The sequence below is a fragment of the Bos taurus genome, chromosome 27, assembly GCF_002263795.3.
Source record: "Bos taurus isolate L1 Dominette 01449 registration number 42190680 breed Hereford chromosome 27, ARS-UCD2.0, whole genome shotgun sequence".
Classification (NCBI taxonomy): Eukaryota; Metazoa; Chordata; class Mammalia; order Artiodactyla; family Bovidae; genus Bos; species Bos taurus.
Window position 1 is genome coordinate 33,269,687 of NC_037354.1, and position 16,093 is coordinate 33,285,779.

General features: G+C 46.5%; 1 long non-coding RNA gene across 1 annotated transcript; it reads right to left on the reverse strand.

The window, feature by feature from the left end:
* Window positions 1-12,112: 12,112 nt before the first annotated feature.
* LOC112444636 (uncharacterized) lies at window positions 12,113-15,990 on the reverse strand. Its single transcript, XR_003032999.2, has 2 exons — window positions 13,412-15,990; window positions 12,113-12,241 (listed from the first exon to the last, which is right to left on the reverse strand). It is a non-coding gene; the product is annotated as an uncharacterized lncRNA (long non-coding RNA).
* Window positions 15,991-16,093: the final 103 nt, after the last annotated feature.

Genomic DNA, 16,093 nt, shown 5'->3' on the forward strand with positions numbered 1-16,093 from the left:
TCCTGGCAAGGGCTGAGCTGTGCTACTCTCATCTCCTGTTTTTTGGTGCTGGGGGCTGCCTCTTTTCTGGGCTAGGTCCCCCCGAAACGTGTCCAGTGGCGCAGTCCCCTTTGCTCTGCAGCCCCCACCCTGCAAGCATCAAAGGCCTGACCCCTGGTGTTTGTCATCAAGTGTCCCTTGTGTGACTGCTAGCGGGCCACAGACCCCTGAAGAAGCTCCCTGCCTTGGGGATTTCATTGAAATGTAAGATTTGCCCATAGAAAAGGTAGCATGAAAGAGACTGCATAGGAATTGGTTTCCAGCGAGTGGTCCACATAGGGGAGGCTTCATGGAGCTGATGCTACAGCTGGGTCCTGAGAATACCTGGCTGGGAGGAGGCCGGGGCCTGGGTGGCCAAGGGCAGGTGGTCCTGGAGAAACAGGCTGTACCAGGACAGGGCATCAAGTTGCCTGCTTTGGCCAGAGCAGGCAGTTTGTGAGGTTGGGGGTGCCTTTCATAAATGACAAAGGGGTTCAGATTTCTAAGGGCTTCAAATACCAGGCAGAGGGGCCCACTGAGAAGCAGCAAGTGTTTCTCATCTCATACACAGGATGTGCTGAAGGGCGGATGGCCCTTGTCCAAGAGGCCACGGCCAACCTGGAGCTCACCAGTTCTGGACTCGGAGCACTTATCAGCCTGCTGTTTGGGGAGCAGAAGGCCTTAATGGCTGAGTCCCTTGCCTGTTTTTTCCTTTTTTCTTTTTCCCTACAGTTAAGTTGGAATCTCCTTCCCTCCCTGGACTGCAATGGCAGCTGGATTCTGCCTGGTGACAGAGTGTGGGAGGATCCAGGGCAGATTGACTCAGGCATGCAGCATGTACTTTTCCTATGGATAGGAAGTGAGACTGTGGAGGGGCCACCACCAGAGCAAAGACAACAACTAAAGCCCCAGCTAGGGGACTTCCCTGATGGTCCAGTGGTTAAGACTCTGCAGTGCCAATTCAGGGGGCAGGAGTTCAAGCCCTGGTCAGGGAACTAAGATCCCACGTGCTGCATGGCATGGCCAAAATAAAAAAAACGTTAAAAAAATAAAACCAACCCAACAATAAATAAAGCCCCAACCAGGATCAAACTAGAGATTGACACAACTTTCCCCTAAAAACCTCTTACTCTCTCCCCTTCTGATGTCCAACCCAAGGCCATGATCACAAGTCCAGTCCCCTTCTTGGTCCCACATCTCAGTGTCCAAGGGTAAAAAGTTGGCCTCTCTGACAATAAGAAATTTGTTCACATGTGGTGAGCCTTTCCCACTGAACAGAAGTATCTCCTTGGGAAAACCCAGGTATTTCTTGAGCATCACCCTGGCTGGGTTGCTGTGGAGTGTCAAAGGTCTGTGACACAGTCCTGTTCCTCAGGGAACTTAAAATCTTGTGCGGGAGATAAAGCTCCCACGGTCCAATTTAGCATCCATGGGAATATTCTAAGAAACCCTCACAGTTGGGTCTGCCCGCCTCGGGCATCACCCAAAGCTCTGATTTTGTAGTCAGGGAAAACCCAGTGACAGCTGTGGGGCAGAGACCACACGCTATGAGCCAGAAAAGGACAAGGAACTGTTTTAAGCTACCGTGTGTGTGTCCCAAGGATCTTTTGACTTGATCTGGAGACAAGCAGTACTCTGGAGAAGGACACCTGGAAATGTCTTAAAGCGTTCTTTACAGGATTGGCCGTTGCGTGGAAGCTGTGTCAATGCCCTGGCATTCCTGTGTGGTCAGACCAGAAACCTCCATGACTTCCTGCATCTCACCAAGTGATCAAAGACAGCACCTCTTCCCATGTCCACTGCCCTGGGGCAGCCTCTTCATTCATCTAGAAAATCCAACTGTTTCGACATTCCTCCGTCTTACATGCTCTCTTGGCGCCCCCTGTACCTCAGGTCATCCACCGTCCAGGAAGACCCTCCCTACATCAAAACCCTACCTGTCCAATCAAGTCCCTTCTCCCTGAAGTTTAGTTCCTAACTCATGGCATTGACACAGCTTCCACGCATCGGCCAATCCTGTAAATAACGACAAAATCAGTGCTTTGAATTTCAGAATTTAGCATGTACAGCCCTCCCTGACTCCTCTAAGCAGAGGACTGTGCTCCTTGCCTCAGGGCAATTTATCTCGAGTGGAAGAGACAGCACCCCAATGACGGGCCATAGACACCTCAGTTTCTGGAATGAACTAGAATAAAGCCTCCCTTCTCTCTGCAGCCGATTAAACGCATATGAAAAGGTAAGTAAACTGCAGATTAACTGGGGAGAAGTACAGCCCTTACAGATTAGGTTCTCTTGATGCACACATTCCAAAGAGTAGGACTTGAATGTGTCCTGCAGAGACGAAGCCCCCTGGCCAAAGTGGAGGTGCAGCCATCTTCCCCCCAACTGTTCAGAAGTCAGAGGACAGGGAGACAGATTTTTTTTTTTTTTTTGGATGAGGTAAATCTAAGTAATTTATTAAAGTATGCTTTTAATAACAAATATAAAATAAAAATATCTTTATCTTGAAAGTTTTCGTATTTTAAATAATAGAGTTCATTTCTCCAAAAAAAAAAAAAAATCTGGGAAAGACCAGGAAACTGAAAAGCAGGACAAAACAAAAAATCCAAATCCTCCAGAAATATGCGTGTTAAATTTCTTGACTGGTAATTGTGAGTTAAAAGTTATTATGTGCAGGGAGACCATTCTAAAAGGAAGACTTGGAGCTGCTATTTTTGTTTCTCTAAGGGGCTTCCCTGGTGTCTCAGAGGTTAAAGCGTCTGCCTCCAATGCGGGAGATCCGGGTTTGATCCCTGGAGATCCCCTGGAGAAGGAAATGGCAACCCACTCCAGTATTCTTGCCTGGAGAATCCCATGGATGGAGGAGCCTGGTAAGCTACAGTCCACGGGATCGAAAAGAGTTGGATAGGACTGAGCGACTTCACTCACTCACTCAGTAAGGTTCTGAAGAGGAATGTTTTAGTTTCCAGTTGCTGTGTTTGACTCAGTGCTGCCTCCTGCTGGAAAGCTTTGTTAAAACAAGGGACCATTCCTCTCCAAGTGACTCCATTCCATTCCCTTAGATGAAAAGCCAAGAGTGGTTCAGTTCAGTCCAGTCGCTCAGTCGTCTCCGACTCTTTGCGACTCCGTGGACCGCAGCACGCCAGGCCTCCCTGTCCATCACCAACTCCCAGAACTTACTCAAACTCATGTCTGTTGAGTCGATATCAAAAGTGGTACCTGTGTTCAAGCTCCTGGTCCCTCCGCCCTAACCTGGGAGAAGCAAGTCTTAGTTGCTCAGTTGTGACCCCATGGACGGTAGCCCGCCAGGGTCCTCTGTCCATGGGATTCTCCAGGCAAGAATACTGGAGTGAGTTGCCATGCCCTCCTCCAGGGGATCTTTCCTGACCCAGGGATCAAACCCAGGTCTCCTACATTGCAGCCAGATTCTTTACCATATGAACCACCAGAGAAGCAAGGACAGTCAGGACTTGGAACTGTTGAAACTTCTTAGCCTCTACAACAGCGGTTCTGTTTTGCATTGGAACCGTGGGTACAAGTGTGATTGTCATTCAGGTTATCCCAGCTCCTGGGATAGTTTCTGCTTCTGAGCCCTCTGAGAACCACCCGGGAGCCCACTACCGCCCCCCCTCCCCGCCCCTCCCCAGCTCCCGAGCTGAGCCTCTAACTCAGATGAGGAACCTTGACAGCGTGTTAGAAAGCTCCGTGTCCAACAGAGGTACACTGACACCCAAATATTCTGCACCCCGATGAACTTGCCACACCTTTCTTTACTCAGTTCACTGACCGATTGTGCCAGTGTGGAGCTGATCTGATTTGGAGAGAGAGTAGTATGACTTCCTCTCTCGGTTAGCTCCATAGATGGCAGATCAGCCTTCTCCCGGCAAGGAGCCATCCCACTGCACAGAGAAAAAAGATCTTCGTGGGTGGGCGCTTTGTAGAGTGAGTGTCCTGGGGTTCACCCCTCCCGCTGTTCAGCCCTGTGTATGGAAGTGCGCCCCCTACAGGAACAAGACGGCACCACCACTCTCCGCTATCAGTTCAGTTCAGTTCAGTTGCTCAGTCGTGTCCGACTCTTTGCGACCCCGTGGACTGCAGCATGCCAGGCCTCCCTGTCCATCACCAACTCCTGGTGCTTACTCAAATTCATGTCCATTGAGCCGGTGATGTCATCCAACCATCTCATCCTCTATCGTCCCCTTCTCCTCCCGCCTTCAATCTTTCCCAGCATCAAGGTCTTTTCAAATGAGTCTGTTCTTGAAATCAAGTGGCCAAAGTATTAGAGTTTCAGCTTCAGCATCAGTCCTTCCAATGAATATTCAGGACTGATTTCCTTTAGGATGGACTGGTTGGATCTCCTTGCTGTCCAAGGGACTCTCAAGAGTCTTTTGCAACACCACAGTTCAAAAGCATCAATTCTTTGGCACTCAGCTTTCTTTATAGTCCAGCTCTCACATCCATACATGACTATTGGAAAAACCATAGCTTTGACTAGATGGACCTTTGTTGGCAAAGTAATGTTTCTGCTTTTTAATATGCTGTCTAGTTTTGTCATAACTTTTCTTCCAAGGAGCAAGCATCTTTTAATTTCATGGCTGCAGTCACCATCTGCAGTGATTTTGGAGCCCAAGAAAATGAAGCCTGTCACTGTTTCCACTGTTTCCTCATCTATTTGCCATGAAGTGATGGGACCAAATGCCATCTAAGATGATGTTTCATCTAAGTTTTCTGAATGTTGAGTTTTAAGCCAACTTTTTCACTCTCCTCTTTTACTTTCATCAAGAGGCTCTTTAGTTCTTCGCTTTCTGCAAGATTTAATTGAGAACTTCCCTGGTGGTGTTGTGGTTAAGACTCCGTGCTTCCACTGCAAGGGGCATGGGTTCGTCCTTGGCCAGGGAACTGAGATCCTGCATGCTGCCCAGTGCCACTTAAAAAAAAAAAAAAAGAATGTAATTGGAATTACTACTCAATAGTGACTGGATAGTCCCTCCCTTGACAAGATGTCCTGTTTAGCACCTCCAACCAGAACCTTCAGCCAATGCTTTCTGGAGACTTTAACTCCATCCCCGGACTTACAACTGCCTTCCTGCAGGGTTGAGCATGGGTTATTGAGAACAGGAGGGAAAATGTTGATCCTGACCCGTGAGACAGCTGACCTGGATGTGTGGAAATACACACGGATGCTACACACTGTACGTGACCAGAGGGGTATTTGGGTCTGGTGTGGGGTGGGTAGCAGAGGACCCTGGCCCTTGGGCCTGCATCATGAACATTTAAATCCTGGAGTAACTGCATGCAAGTTAATGGTTCATTCAGAAACTTCCTTTTGTCAAGGAGGGGAAAGGAAGGAGGTCAAGATTTCATCTCTTGGGACTTCCCTGGCCGTCCAGTGGTTAAGACTATGCTTCCAATGCAGAAGGCGTGGGATCAATGCCTGGTTGGCAAACTAAAATTCCACATGCCATGCAACACGGCCAAACAATGTTTTAAAAAAGTAATCCCTGGCAGTCCAGTGGTTAGGACTCTAAGTTTCTACTGCAGGGAGCACTGGTTCCATCCCTGGTTGAGGAACTGAGATTCCAAAAGCCAGGTCAAAAAAAAAAAAAAGACTTAAAAAAAAAAAAGGGAATTCCTTGGTAGTCCAGTGGTTAGGACTCTGAGCTTTCAGTGCTGTGGCCTGGATTCGATCCGTGGTCTGGGAACTAAAATCCCACAAACCGCACAGCATGGCTAAAAAAAAGACAAAAACAAACTTAGGTCTCTTCTTACCGCAGAATGAGGCCAGCTTGCTGTCAGGTATCCCCTACTGGAGTCTCCTCTGACAACTGCTGTCCTTCCCCAGGTAGACAGGGGACCTGCACTGGGCAGCTTCCTTCACATTCAGCTCCTCACTGCATCCCCCTCAGTTCCAACAGAAGGAGCATCTGCCACGTCCTGGCAGAACTTGGTAGGGGTAGAGTGAGGGAAGGTAGTGTACCCTCACTCCCCCAGCCCACCTTCCTGGTCTCCCACAGAAAGCTCTCCATGAGGACTCCCCAGGGCCTGACCCAAGCATTCTCAACAGGCTCTTATCACGACTCCCAAGGATGCTGTAGGAGGAAGGATGCATCTTGCTTAGATGCTGTGATTTCGATAAATATAGGGGATTCCCTGGCGGTCCAGTGGTTAGGTCTCCCTCAGGGATTTCACTGTCATGGCCCATGTTCCGTTCCTGGTTGGGGGACTAAGATCCTGCAAGCTGTGCGATATGGCATAAATGAACAAATATTTGGTCTTTGCCCCAATCTTGACGCAGAATAACCTTGGAATTTCCTGTGATGAGAGTAATAAAGGTGTCTTCTGGGAAGTTAATGAGGAGACTTTGGGAAACCTAAAGATGCAAGGCCCAGGTCATCAGGGGAGCCAATCACATTAGAAGGTGAGAACTTTCAGTCTCACCCCCCACCCCCCACCCCCAAGCTGGGAGGGGAGAAGAGCTGGAACTCCATCATCAGCAAAAGTGAAAGTCACTCAGTCGTGTCCGACTCTTTGCGACCCCATGGACTATAGAGTCCATGGAATTCTCCAGGCCAGAATCCTGGAGTGGGTAGCCGTTTCCTCCCTTCTCCGGGGGATCTTCCCAACCTGGGGATCGAACCCAGGTCTCCTGTATTGCAGGCTGAGACACAATGGAAGACCAAGAATACTGGAGTGGGTAGCCTATCCCTTCTCCAGTAGATCTTCCAACCCAGGAATCGAACCCGGGTCTCCTGCATTACAGGTGGATACTTTACCAGCTGAGCTGCTAGGGAAGCCCATCCATCATCAATAGTCAATGAAAAACCCAAATGAGAGGGTTCAGAGAGTTTCCATGTCAGCGAGCACGTGGAGATCTGGGGATAGTGGGGTGCTTTGAGAGAGCATGGAAGCTGTGTCCTTTCCCCCACACCCTGCCCCGTGCATCCGTTCCATCCAGAAGTGTTTCTCTGATTCTATGAGCTTCTCTTGCAAATCAATGGAACCTTCCCTGGAGGAGGAAATGGCAACCCACTCCAGTATTTTTGCCTGGGAAATTCCACGGACAGAGGAGGCTGGCGGGCTATAGCCCATGGGGTCGCAGAGTCAGACATGACTGAGCACACACTCATCATTAACCCATGCCCTCTTAGCACTCAGGATGGGCCCTGAGCCTCCGACACTGTTCATCCTCTAGCTCAGGGGTTCCCAGCCTCCAGGATCTAATGCCTGATGCTCTGAGTGGAGCTGATGTAATAATAATGAAGCGCACAATAAAGGTACTGTGCCCAAATCATCCTGAAACCATTCCCCACTCCCTTCCCCGGGTCCATGGCAAAATCGTCTTCCAGGAAACCTGTCTCTGGTGCCAAAAAGTTTGTGGACCGCTCCTCTAGCTCCTCACCTGGCTACATCAGCAGTTCTCAACTTTACTGGACATTGGAATGACCTGGAGGACTCGTTAGGGCACAGATTTCTGGGTGGGACTCCCTGAGTCTCTGATTCTAGGTCTGGTAGGGAGCCTGAGACTTCATTTCTAACAAGTCCCAAGGTGAGCCTGCTGCTGCCAGTCCTGGGACCACACTCTGAGAACTGCTGAGCCACATAATTTGACAGCAGCTTTATTCATCCAAGCTTACCACAGCAAGCCTACATCCACTACAAGGGCCAGAGTGGAGACCTGGCCAGTCAGCGCCCCTGAGTCCCAGGACTGACAAGCACCAACTTGCTTCCAAAGTCGTCAGATGCACAAGAGCCCCTTACCAAGCCCTCTGGGCTGCTTTCCGTGGGGACTGGTGACAACTTTGACCTCACAGTGGGACAAGCCTCATTCCTAGGAAAGAAAGGCCGTACTGTTCATCAACAAGTGTTTCTTAGAATGCTTTCTATGTGCCAGCCCCGGGGCTAGGTGTCTGGGATACATCAATGAACAAAGCAGATAATCCCTGGAATTTGCTGGTGGTCTAGTGGTTGAGAATCTGCCTTGCAATGCAGGGAACGCAGGTTCCATCCCTGGTCAGGGAACTAAGATCCCACATGTCTTGGAACAACTGAATCTGCAACACAACTAGAGAGTCTGTGTGCCGAAATGAAAGAGCCCATATAATGCAGCGAAGATCCTGCGTGCTGCAACTAAGATCCGATATGGCCTATGTTTATTTATTTATTTATATAATTTATATATTATATATAAATTTAGATAATTCATTAAAACATATTAATATATTATATATTTATATATAAATAACATATCATTTGATATATATTAATTCTATAGAATTATATAATTCTATAGGATAATTATATTTTACTTAAATAATATATATTATAATATATAATTAATACATAGAATTATATAATTATCTCTATATAGAATATATTATATATTAAATATTTTATTTGTATATAATTATATTAAATAATATATAATTATATAATATATATTGTATATTTAATATATTATTCACTATATAGTCACATATATAAATAATTTATTAATATTGTATATTATATTTATATAAAATCCATGCCCACATGGAGATTTACCTCTTTCTAATAAAAGGAAGAGTAGAACTCTTTTTAGATAGTTGAGTAGGACCCAGGTACCTGGTTACTGGAAGTAATCATGAGTCTTTAGTCCACTCAGTTTATACACACTGGAGATTAAGGACCAAGAGCTCCAGCAGAGACTGAAGGAATCCCCAGTGAGACGAAGCACCACAATAATTATCTCCATCTTTGTGACAATTATAATGAACACAAAATGCTTTGTTTTGCTTTATAGATGATAAAAACATTGGGGCATGGGGTGGTGTGGGGAGTGGGTGAGCAGTGGGAAACCCTAGGAATCTGTAGAGTTCTGGGCATCTAACCAGATGTTCTTTTTTAGGAAAGGGTCCAGAGACTCTTGGCCAAGGCTGGTACAGGGATGGGACATGCTTGAGTCCATACAATCTCTCTCTCTCTCTCAGATGCTGAAGCCTTCTGGGAGCCCAGGATCCTCTCTATAAAGTACAAATACAGTTCTTCTGGAGGCTAACACTTTCATCTTGGCCAGTGTCACAGATGAGATTCTTGGGCCACAGCTCAAGTTGGCAAGGAATTTATCTTTCTTTTTATAATTCTCAACTAAAAAAAAAAAAAAAAAAGAGCACAACCTAAAAGCTGAGAATTATGTTCTATTTCGTGGACAAAACTTAAGCTCAAAAGATGGTCTCTTAGCTCTGAAAGGCTGCTCTGAAAAAAGTAAGGGAAGAGCCAGGATATAGGAGTTTTTGCAATGAAAACCAGGTAGTTGGAGCATGAAAAGATTACTATTAATGAAAGGAAAACAGACACCTCAAGTTAAGGAATTTAGCGCACTTTTCTGTGCATGGAAGGTGCAAGACTCTGGGCTCATGGAAAGGGCTTCCCAGGTGGCACTAATGGTAAAGATCCTGCTTGCCAATGCAGGAGACATAAAGAGACCAAGGTTCGATCCCTGGGTGGGGAAGATCCCCTGGAGGAGGAAATGGCCTCCACTCTAGTATTCTTGCCTGGAGAATCCCATGGACAGAGGAGCCTGACAGGTCACAGCCCTTAGGCTTGCAAAGAATTGGATAAGATTGAAGCAATTTAGCACGGGCTCATTGAATTCATCCCTTCCATATGCATCTTAACTATCTAGGTTAGCATCCTGCTTTCTCATCCTGAGTCCCCTCAGGGTGCACCTTCATGGTGACTCTTGTAGCGATGGCTGGTGGTAGCTGCAATGTCCTTTGTTTACTGATATGGCAGGTGACATCTTTTCTTCTACATGATTGAACATAGTTTCTTCTTTACCTTCTCTTTACATTTCTTCATATAATCCCACACAGGATTTCTTTTGAACTGTGTTCTGTTGTGGGCTATATACCTGTCTCTTCCTAGGAGTTTGTGTTTAAGTCTCTAGGGACAGGGATTCCGGTGTTCAGGGTGGGGGCAGCTGGTGTTTGATGCTACCTACCCACTTGGGCATCCACCGAGCCTTCCCTCGCGCCACCTGGTGTCCAGTTATGGGCCCTTGTGCATCCTCGGAGCCTTGACCCTTGAGCTCCTGCTGCTCCCTCTGCTACATACAGACCAGGTTAGAGGACACAGGAGTCTTCCCGCCTCGTCTGGGCCACACCAGGGCAAAAAGGTGCCTGCAAGGCTGAGTCCCAGGCTACTCCACCTAGACTTTACACAATCATGGCCCACCCCTTCTCATCTCCTGGGTAGTCTCTTCATGAGGAAGGAAAAGCATTTATCCCAAATATTCTACTTATGTCTGAGCCCTTTCTGGGCTTCTAAGGAACAGATATAATAGGCCATTTCTTTTTCCCTCTGCCCTGTCTCCTGGAGGCAGTGAGGCACAGTAGAACCATGTGGGAAGCTTTTTTAACTCTATCAGTTCCGGGACCCCTATTTTACAGAGTTCAATCATACTGTCCAAAGGGCAGTGTCTTTTTTTAAGCTCCCAAGATGATTTTAATGCAAAGCCAGGGTTAAGCACTTTGTGGGGAGGGAGAGAGGGAGGGAAAGTGGTAGAAGACTAAACAGGGAGAAGAAGGGAAATTTACTATTTCAGAAACTCTTCCACTACACCTGCTGTATTGTGAGCTTTATACAAAGCTCCGTGGTAGCCGAGCAGAAGCCCATGGGGCCTTCTGGGGATTTGGGGGGCGGTGTGAGGATGAACAGGCCTTCCCCATATCCTCGGCTTTAGCTCCTCTCTGAAGCACCTAGATCACAGTATCTGATGCACATTTCCTGAGTTCTTTTGCAGATGCTAAATCCACCACCCAGGGGAAGAAATGAACTGGTGACCAGGAACACACTGCACCCAGACCTACTGGAGCCTAAGAATTGTTAAGCCCTGACATCGCCCTATCACCTCACCAACCAATTAGAGAATTGTGCACGCACTGACCATATATCCTGGGACTTCCCGTCCCTCACCTTGCCTTTAAAAACGTTTTCCTGAAACTCATCACTTCCAAAGAGCAAAATTTGAATTTGTCGTGCACCAGCAACTATTAACATAGCATTGATGTTGTATTAGGTATGAGTAACCTAGAGATGACTTAAAGTGTATGGGAGGATCTGTGTAGGTTATAAGCAAATATTACACTATTTTATTTAAGGGAACTTGAGCATCTGAAGACTTTGGTTTTCTCAGGGGTCCTGGAACCATCCCCGCCTCAGATTCCAAAGGATGACTCTATTTTGCTAAGGGCAGGCTCCTGGGAGGAAGAAGGTCAAAAAGTGGGTTGTTAAGTTGTAGGACTTTCTGAAAACCTTCATTCATCTTTGAAGGCCCAGCAAGACAATATTCATGCAAGGGCTGAGTATGGGTACTGATGTGTGTGTGTGTATACGTGTATGCTCACACTAAAGCTGCTTCAGTTGTATCTGACTCTTTGCGACCCCATGACTAGAGCCCACCAGGCTCCTCTGTCCATGGGATTCTCCAGGCAAGAACACTGTAGTGGGTTGCCATGCCTTCCTGCAGGGGATTGTCCCTACCCAGGGATCAAACCCATGTCTCTTACGTCTCCTGCATTGGTAGGCCGGTTCATTATTACAAGCCCATGGGTGCTGATAGAGACATAAAATGGACACAGATTTGGGTCCATTTCTGCAGAATTGGAATCCATGTATCTTCTTTTCTGGACCATGCAGTTTGCAGGATCTCAGTTCCCCGACCAGGGATCAAACCTGTGTGCCCTTTAGTGGAAGCATGGAGTCCTAATCACCGGACCACCAGGGAATTCCCTGTTTTCTTTTTACATGAGAAAACTTTGGTTCCTTAAGGGTCTGAAACATCTTCTTTTCCTGCTCAAAAGATGATAGAAGTACTGTCATCGAACCCAAGTTCATGTGCCCGACACATAGTGAGACCACACAAGCCCAAACATCGGAGCAGAAAAGGTCTATCGCAGGGCCCAGCAAGGGAAAAGGTGGTTTGGGCTCAAAAGACCCAAACTCCCAGATGGTTTTCAGGAAGAAGTTTTTAAAGGCATCATTTGGAGTGATGGCAGCAGGCTTGAACACCACGGAGCACGCACATGCATACCAACAAATACGTACAAAAGTAGGATCACAGTATAATACTGCTTTTTAATTTTTATCTCGTTTTTCATTCTCAAGTCCAGAAATTTGGGGAATTCTCCAGTGGTCGAAGGTTCACACCTGGTTGGGGAACTAAGATCCTGTAAGGCATGCAGCACTGCCAAAAACAAAAACAAGTCCAGAAATGACATCAGTCAAAATAATTGCTTCTTAAACTTATTAATGTCATCTAAAATAATTAAATCTTATATTGTGAAACAATGGGCTTCCCTGGTGGCTGAAACAGTAAACAGTCTGCCTGCAGCGTGGGAGACCTGGGTTTGATACTTGAGTCAGGAAGATCCCCTAGAGAAGGGAATGGCTACCCACTCCTGTATTCTTGCCTGGAGAATTCCATGGACAGAGTAGCCTGGTGGGCTATAGTCCATGGGTCACAAAGAGTTGGACACAACTGAGCAACTCTCTCTCTCACATACACACACACACGCGTGTGCATGTGCTTGGTGAAACAATGGTCACAATACTATTTTAAAATGTGTTATTTAACATTTGCCATTCAAGTCAGAGACAACACCCCAAGCAAAGAAGAGGAGGCAAGAACGAACTGAATGTGGGTTGGGGAGCTGATCCTTTTGAACATTTTAGAAAAGTATATTATGAATAAGATATCATGGTTTAAGAGGGAAAGAATTCCCTGCATTAGACCTCATACAGACGAGCCAAATGGGATTCTAGACTGTGGGCCCACCAGAACATATGCTTCTTTTTAACCAGGACTACTGAATCATATGCACCCACATAAAAACTGCAGGAAGCAAGGTTTGCAGAGGAGACAACTTTGATGTGGGTCTTGATGTAATGCACGTGGATGTGAGATGGAGCAAAGGGCAAACAGGATGCAGGAAAGCAGAGCAAATGCAGGGAAGCAGGACCAAACCCAGGAAGCTGCAGATGGGGCAGGTCCTGCTGAGCGTGGTGGGCTCCCACAGGACAGGGAGACCACTTGCTGGGCGCTCTTGAGCACGGAGCTGAGTCTGACTTCTCTCTGAAAGGCAGTAAGTACCTTCCTCAGGCAAGAAGTGATTCAGTGGTGTATGGAAGGACTGGCCAAGATATACTGGAGTAGGAAAGCCTGAAATTGGGGAGATTCAGGTGAGAGTTTCCAAAACCGTGTTTCTGTGTGTGCATCCTAAACCTCCAACCCGGTGCTCTGTTAGTGATTTTAATTTTAATTAACCTTGAGGAGGTGCCCAGTTTGGTGGATGTCTTGCTTTCAAAGCCCAGAAGTTAGGTCTGGTTCCTCCTTGCCTCGTCTACCTTTACTCACAGGTGAGCTGGTCATGGAATTCTCCTGAAGTCTTGATGCTCAAGTGATCTTCAAGTACTCTAACTTCTCACCATTCCAGTTCCTGCCTTCTCCAAACTTCGACACGGAATTCTTCATTTTTCCAGTTCCTCTGCTTTCTCAGGTGCCATGGTTAAATCATCTGAACAGCTTTTTATCGTCTTTGATTGTTCCCCAAACTGGCTCTGTTTTACCTACAAGGCAACAGTGAAAACTCCAAGGTTTCCATTCATCTTTGCTGTTATATGTATGTTGGAAGACAGCATGGAAGACAGAAATGGAAGCCACAGATGTATAGGCTCAGAGCTCAGCCAACAATATTTCCCCTTGGTCTCCTGTTCCCCTATCAGTAACGGCATCTTTGTTCCACTGCCCCTTCTTTCCTCCAGTCTCACGAGATGGAGCCCCTCCTTGCCATCAAGAATAACCTCTCCATCTCTGCCAGTTCACTTAACTCCGCACCCACTTTCTTCACAAAGCTGCTCCATCAACCACCACGCCTCCTATATTTTCAACCTCTCCCTTCCTATTGATGCGTAAAGCTGTTTCATCAGTCTACCCTCTGCTCCAACTCTGCATTTCCTTCAGAAATTGTTCTCTCCATCCAATTGTTCTCTCACCTTCAGAGCCAAACATGTATTTAGAGACTATTTCAAAACCACTGAGACAGAGCAGGGAATCGTGTAACACTCAAACGAATTTGACAGATGTTGACACTTTGCTGTATTAACTGAGGTCTCTTCTTTACAAAAATAAAAAGCATCAGGAAAAAAGAGGAAATGTGTGTCTGCACACCTATGTCTACTTCTAGTCCTCTATTCATTTCTCAATCCACTGCAGTGTGGATTCTGCCCCCACCAATTACCTTTTAATTTTTCAATTAATTTTAGAGTTGCAAAGATAGTTCAAAGAGGTCCCCCATATAATCCAGCTTCCCCTACAGTCAGTATCTTAAAGCACAGTACAGGGAACAAAATAAATTTGTTATAATACTTATCATTTAACTACAGACTTTATTATTCAGATTTCACCAATTTTTCCACTCGTGTCCCTTTTCAGTTCCAGAATACAATCCAGGACCCCACTTCAATATAATCGTCATGTTTCCTTGGTCTTCTCCAATCTGTGAGTTTCTCAGTTTTTCCTTGTCTTTCATGATGTTCACAGTTTTGAGGTGTACTGGTTACGTATTTTCAAGAAGGTCTCAATTTGTATTGGGCTAATGTTTTCTCTTGATTAGTCTGGGGTCGTGAATTTTTGCAAAGACTTCCATAGATGAAGTAGAGTTCTCCACTGCCTCACATCAGGGGATAACTGATAACAACATGACTTCACCCACTGGTATTAACCTTGACCACTTGGTTAAAGAGGTGTTTGCCAGTTTCCCCACTGTAAAAACTACTATTCTCCTTTTCCACATTCTGTTTTAGAAGCAAGGCACTAATTCCCTCGCACACACTTGAGGGACTGGATAATTCAAATTCTACTTGCTGGAGCAAGGAGGTATCAAAGATTTTTGTGGCTATATGTTAAAATTGCCACTATAATAAATATTAGGGGGAGATACTTTGTGCAGTTATTGTTTCTTCTTAAAAGTTTCACCTATTTGAAGCATGTATCACCAACAATTCGAAAAAATAATCTGTATCAGCCGGTAGTATCTACAAGCTACTCCTTCAATTTTGTTAAAAGCAAGAAATTGGGAAGAAATCAGAAATCAAATATCTATGTATTCCCAATCGTTCTTGTGTGTGGTGTCCCAGAGGTTTCACAGCCTGGGACGATACATCACGGAGTCAGACTGGATTCCCCGTATGACTTTCTTTTGTAAAGTGGTAGAAGAGTGGAAGTGAAAGTGTAAAAAATAGGGGGAAAGGTGTATCTTTAGGCAGCTTTCTAGAAATTACGATGTAAACACTGATTTCCTGAAAGATGTCCTGGCTCTAATACTTCCAGGAGTTTGGATACCACGACTCCGAATGACTCCGCTCACTCCAACATCACCTCCCTGCACTGTCGTTGATTCCTCAAGTTCTTACCTTTGGCCTATTACCTGTCCCTTTCTCTAAGGACCAAATTTCTCTATATTCATAAGTCCTCCAGCACCTTAACACTCAGGCTTCATTTTCCTCCTCTTAACGGTATTACGCTGCTTGCAGCTTCAGGAACACAGTGCTTCCGACTTTTTCCGCCTGGAGACTCCATCCACGTCCCCTCCCCGGCGTAGATGGGGCTCTGGGATTCAGTCCAGGCGCCCATCTGCAGATGTCACTAACCTGCTCAAAGTGGCAGATCAGGAGGACAACTTACGATAACAAACTCCTGGGGTGGGAAGGCATGTTCCACCTCTAACGGTGAGAGGCGTTTGCAGAACACAACACAGCGTCCAGGGCCTCTAGGCCGCCAGCGCTCTCAGGGTGCCTCATCTGCGCGGTGACTTGCAGTCTCGGCCACGAAAATGCGCTGCGTCCACTTTCATACGAACTGCGTCCTAGAAAAAACCCAGCAAGCCCCGACCACCTTCCGCGGGCTGCATTTGTAGCTCTCCAGTCTCCAGGTCCCGCCCGACCGACCTTAAAGCGGACTTGGAGAGAGCCTTCCCCAGGCAGACGGCGGACCCACCGTGAGTCCTTTACTGTTTGAAGGTGAGCAGGCCGGCGAGCA